Source organism: Eulemur rufifrons, chromosome 7 (assembly GCF_041146395.1).
Source record: "Eulemur rufifrons isolate Redbay chromosome 7, OSU_ERuf_1, whole genome shotgun sequence".
Lineage (NCBI taxonomy): Eukaryota > Metazoa > Chordata > Mammalia > Primates > Lemuridae > Eulemur > Eulemur rufifrons.
This window is the reverse complement of record NC_090989.1, coordinates 4,124,762-4,130,652: the sequence shown is the minus strand read 5'-3', so window position 1 is coordinate 4,130,652 and position 5,891 is coordinate 4,124,762.

The following is a 5,891-nucleotide window of genomic DNA, read 5'->3' as shown; positions in this document are numbered from 1 at the left end:
GGTGCCCAGGTGCGCGCGGCCCCGCCCCGCGCGCCGTCACTTCCGCCCACAGGCCCCGCCCCGCCCTGCCGGCCGCGCCCCCGGCGCCCGGTCGGTGCCCGCAAGCAGACAGACCCGCGGACGCGCGGGTCCCCGCGCTCTCCTCGGGGCGTGCGCAGTTGGAAAGGGCCTCGACGCGCGTCAGTTGGCCAGCTCTTCTTTGTTTTTTAAAAAATAGTTGTAGAGTCACACGTAGTTGTAAGAAATAATTCACTTTGCCCGGTTTTCTCCAGTGGTATCCCTTTGCAAAACTTTACCAAAAACAGTGAAATAGCACAACCTGGATGTTGACTTTGGTACGGTCACCGGTCTCATTCAGATTTCCCCGAGTTTCCTGGCCCCGTTTGCGCGCGGGTATCGGGTTCTGCACGATGTTAGCGCCTGTGCAGGTTCCTGCGTCCCCTACCAGCCCCTCCAGCGCCCTTTTGTAACTGCACCCCCAGGGCCTGGCATCGCTAACCTTTCCTCTGTCTAAAACTGTTTTATTTTTAAAATGTTATGTTTAATGTAGGAACCATGCAGCATCTCATCTTTTGAAATTGGTGTTTTCCACTGAGCGTTAAATCCCTGCAGATTCATGCCTAGCTTTTTAACACCAGTTTCCTCTGAGGAAGTCATTTTGTTTTATTTTAATCACTCCAACAGCAAATCTAAAGTCCATTTCAGATACGGCAAGTGTCTCCCCGTCCGTTCCTGCAGAACAGCTCATTTTACAGGTAGAGCAGATGGTTTGAAGAGGAAAGATGACTTTGGGGGGGGAGCGGAATTCCCAGCCTTGGGACGACATCTGGGTCAGAGGTCCCGGTGTATCACACATTCCCACACCTCAAAAACACTCACTCCTGACTGCCGGATGGTGCCTGAGGCGTATTCTGGGTCAAATGAGATGAACAATGCCGGTGGGATGCGGAGGTAAAGGAGAGAGCGTTTTAACAGCAGTAACTGCTTTTGTTTTAGTCACCAGGAGAGAGGGGTTGCTCCTAGTCTGGAAGCCTCAGACCTCCCCTGTGCAGGCCTGCCTTCCATGGGCGCCTGATGATCTTGTTCTCCAGCGGGGAGGAGCCACACACCCCCTCCCCACCCCCACCCAGCTGCTCTCTGGGGCCGCTCACAGGTCCCAACATGACAGTGCCTGCTGAGGGGGGGGGGGTCCTGGGCAGACCAGGCAGCCACCTTCTTACCCACCTCCTTCCCCACGTCCTCGGTCTCTTTGCAGCTGGAGTGGCAAATGGTTGTTTTAAGCTTGTTTGCAGCAAATGTAACTAACATTTTAAACTCATGTTTTAAAAATAATTGGGGTTTTGAATACCTAAAGGTAACTTGAAAGTACACATACTCATTATTTTGGTGGGGAAAAAACGAATTGACTAGAAAATGAATCATGTGCCGTTTCCGGGGTTCAGCCCGAGCAAGGCACCGGCCTCCCTCAGGTCTCTCCGGTCTCACCTGCACGCAGCCTGGCAGCCGTGGGTGACTAACAGCCCGCACCACTCAAGTAATAAAACACTCCAATTTCATTGATTTAATCATCCGTGTGCTTCACTTGGCAAATATTTCTGGAGTGTCTGCTGCTGCAGGCTCGGTACGGGGCTCCTGCGCCCCGAACCAGAGCCCAGGGCAGCCAAAGTATCCAGTCCCCAGCTGTCAGGGACCCGGGAGAGGACCACAGCAGGGCTGCAGGGACCTGGCTGGAGTCCCAGGCTCCTCGCTACCCCGGGAGAGGCGGTGCCCCATGAGTGAAAGGGAAACAGACATCCAGCAGGAAGTGAAGGCAGGTCCTAGACCCTCTGCGATTACAGGAGAGCACCAGTCATTCATGTTCATGGTCGCTGGTCACTGGCAGGTAAGGTTGGCATTTGCAAGTGTAAAAGGAACTTAAAGTTTCACTTTTAAATACGTTTTAGGTCAAAGGAAAAGTGGACCAATTTAAGGAAAAACATGAAGCGAATAATAGGGCAAGTTTTGCATCTCAGACTTGGGAGGTGGATGTCGTGAGGATTAATGGGACAACATTAATTAACCCCGTAAAGTGCCTGCGTGGGCGAGGTGCTCCGTGTGGCCCGGAAGAAATCACTCAGCACAGATGCCGGGTGTAAAGTGCAGGGCAGCCACAGGAACAGTAGGGGCACGAGGCTGGTTTTTAGCAGGTGAGGTCCCTGGGGCAGGGCGAGGGCGTGAAGCTGACAGGCCAGGGAGTGGGGGTGGGCAGGGGAGGCCCCTTTTCCTAAGAACTTCAGGGTCCGGTCTCCTCCTACACTGGACCCCCTGACTGGGAATCTAAATAGGTGACCCCTGCAGCTCGCATCCTCAGGCTGTGCCCTTCTCCACGGGGGGCCACTTAGTGCCACACCCCCCACCTCACGGGCAGGCAAAGGACCCAGCGGCAAGAAGGGCTGGGAAGCCACTCCGGCATCCTCCTGCAGGGAGCAGACGAAGCTTCCGGGCCAAGGCGAAGACCTGAGTAGAGGGCTCTGGGCTGGCAGCCATCCTGCCTGGGGTGGGGTCCCAGGAAGTGACCGTGGGTGAGTTTGCCCGTCCCTGAAACGGGGGCAGGGGGGCCAGTGGTACCTGCTTCAGGTTGTCTGTGGGGATCCAAGGAGATGATAGTACGTGTTTGGCGCTTACCAGGTAATGGATAAACAGAGGTTTTAAACCCTGGGTCATGCTCATCTTTGTCCTTCTCAGGGTCTCGGGAGCAACTGCCAGCGCTCGTGAGCGAACGGCTCAGTTGGATCTCGGGATCGTGGAGCCGACATGGGGCTGACCCCACTCCCCGGGCCCCAGAGTGAAGCCGGCGCCTCCAGGTCCTCCCGAGGCTCCGCAGGCTCCTCCCTCCCCTACAACGGCCACTCCTGCCACAACTTGCAAGGCTGGTTTAGAGAATTCCCTGCGTGTTTTGTTACTTTCTAAAAGAACATGTTCACTGCACGGATTCTACCTTCATTAATTCTGAAAAAGTGACTTGGGAGGGCCAGGAGAGCACGGTTCCCCCCTCAAGGAATTCCAGACCACCTCTGGGGGAGGGGGAGAAGGGAAGCCCCCCAGCTGACTCCCAACCCCTTGCTCTTTCTCAAGCAAATATTATCTATTTACACAAACTCTCCTTATCTGAGTCACCTCCGCCTTTGACCTAGAGGTTCCAGGGGTCTTCCAGTGGGGTCGTTCATTCATTCCATGCCCCAAGCTGGGGACATTCTGCCCTCTAGGGGCTTGGGTCTACACGCCTGGCATTGTAATTATAATTGTGAAAACAGTGCATTATCCTCCTCGGCATCCCCAGCCTCTAGTCCAGGTTCACAGCCTCAGCTGCCATCTGTTCTACAGAGACCCTATCGCCAGGCCAGACCTCTCTTAGCATCAAACTCCAAAACTTAACATGGCGTCCACATCAGGGTGTCCCTAAGGCAACTCGACACGTTTGAGCCAAGCCTATGATTTTCCCCCAGACTGGTTCTTTCCAGAGTCCCCTGTCTCTGTGAGTGAGCCACCCTCCATTCTGAAGCCAGGACAGTAGCTCGAGCCCCCACTGTCTGTTCAATCCAGCCCAGCACAGCAGCACCACCCTGACCCTGATCCTGGCAAGAGGTGAACCTGCTCTGGCCCCGAATTTTAAAGGGCTTCCTCCTGGCCCTCCTTGGACCTGCCCATCTGCCCAGCACCAGAAGTCAGTGGGGCCAGGTGACACTCACCCTCCTGGATCCAGCTCTGGGGATCCGGGAATTCCCAGCACAAATGTCCCCCATCTCACCTCCAGCTCCCGCCCGGGTCCATGGCTCCCGAGGGTGACCGCACTGCTGGTGTGAGCACCTGAGCCCCCAAGGGTGCCCAAGAGAAAGCTGTTTGCAGGGGACCTGGGCCGGTGCCAGGGCCAGGAGTTGAGAATCCTCAGTTCCAATCTGGTTTGAGAGTGTGTGTGTCAGAGTACAGGACACGTCTCATCGAACATCTTGCCAGCTTGACTGAGAACTTTCAACAGTTTGGACGTGCGGCGTCTAGGCTCCACTCTGTACCCTTCCCAGGGCCTGCAAATGCCGGGCAGGTCTGTCACCTAGAGCAGGCAGCTCTGCCCTCCTGAGTCGCTCTGAATTCAGCCCCTGGGCCTGGGTCCCGCCACTCCCGCTTGGGTGGGAGGGTGGGCATGTGGCACCTCTCCGGCCCTTCTTCACCTGCTGCAGAGCACTGGGAAAAGACACTTGCCTAGGAGGGAGCTGGCCTGGCTCCTGGCTTCTGCCTTCAGTCCCCCCTGCTCGGGGTCCTCCAGCCGGCACCCTCTCCCGTACCCAAGCCCACTGGGGCCTTCCTGGGTCCTCCAAGGTCCTCCAACCCAGCTCCACAAGACCTTTGCACAAGCGATCCTGTTGTCTGGAAAGTTCTCTCCTCCCAGAATCACTCGCTGATGCCTGGCCTGCTCTGCTCAGCCATCTCAGGTGTCCCCCAAGCCCCAGACTCATCAGTTTCCTCTGTTGTAGGCTCAGAGCACGTGGCTGGGGTGTCTGGGCTCCTCCAATTAAGACTCAGGGGGGCGCCTACCCTCTCAACAGATGGCTGTGACCCGCCCCACCCACCTCCGCAGGCCCACCCTGCTACCCCCACTCTCTCTGCTGCAGCCACCTCACCTTCTTTGTGTCCCTTGACCCCAGCACCGTCCTTCCTCAGGCCCCCTTCACCTGCATCCCCTCTTCCTGGGATGTTCTGTCTTCTGCCCTCGCCCCTTCCTGTTCCATGTCACCCCCTCCCAGACACCTTCCCTCGTGACCCTGTAAGCGCTATCCTCTCCTGCTAGATGCCACCCTCCTGGGAGCCACTCGAGAGTTAGGGGGTTCACTAACTCCCTGCTGACACTCACCCTAAACCCCTGGTGCATATTTCTTAGTCAAGGGTGAGCCCCGCTTGGATTGCCTCCAGAGCGCCCCCATGGTGCCTGGGAGGAACACAAGTGCCCCCCAAATCAGGGGTTCCCAGACTTTCTCTGCACATGGCACATTTAGTATTTATCTTTTTATGGCGTCCCTAGACCAGGGGAAATGCCCAATGGTTCTATTTACTAAGTAGCTATGGTATACTCCCATAAATATATTTATGAGAAAATAGTCTGGCAGTGCCTCAAAACGTGAAACATAGAATTACCATATGATCCAGCAATACCATTCTTCACTATATACCCCAAAGAACTGAAAACAGATATTCACACAAACGAGTGTCCAATAATGTCCATAGCGCTATTCACAATAGCAAAAGGTGGAAACAACCCAAATGCCCACCAGTGGATGAATGGATAACAGACTGTGTTGTAGTCTTGCAATGGAATACTACTCAGGCACTGACGAAGTGCAGTCTGACACACGTGTGACATGGATGAACATTAAAAACATTATGTTAAGCGAAGAAAGCCAGACACGGAAGGCCACCTATCGTATGATCCATTTATTGGAGATATTCAGAATGGGCAAGTCCATAGAGACAGAAAGTAAATTGGTGGTTGCCTGGGAAACAGGGAAGGGAGAGTGATTGCCTAAGGGGTGTGGAGTTTCCTCTGGGGCTGATGGCAATGTTTGGAATCAGTAGGGATGGTTAGAGATCTACAGAGATAGTGGTGATGGCAGCATATCATTGGGAATGCACTAAATGGATTGTACGTTGTAAAATGGTTTATGTTATGTGAATTTCACCTCATTTTTTTTTTTTTTTTTTGAGACAGAGTCTTGCTCTGTCACCTGGGCTAGAAAGCAGCGGCGTCATCATAGCTCACCGCAGCCTCAAACTCCTGGGCTCAAGCCATCCTCCTGCCTCAGTCTCCTGAGTAGCTGGGATACAAACGTGCACCATGCCACCTGGCTAATTTTTTCTATTTT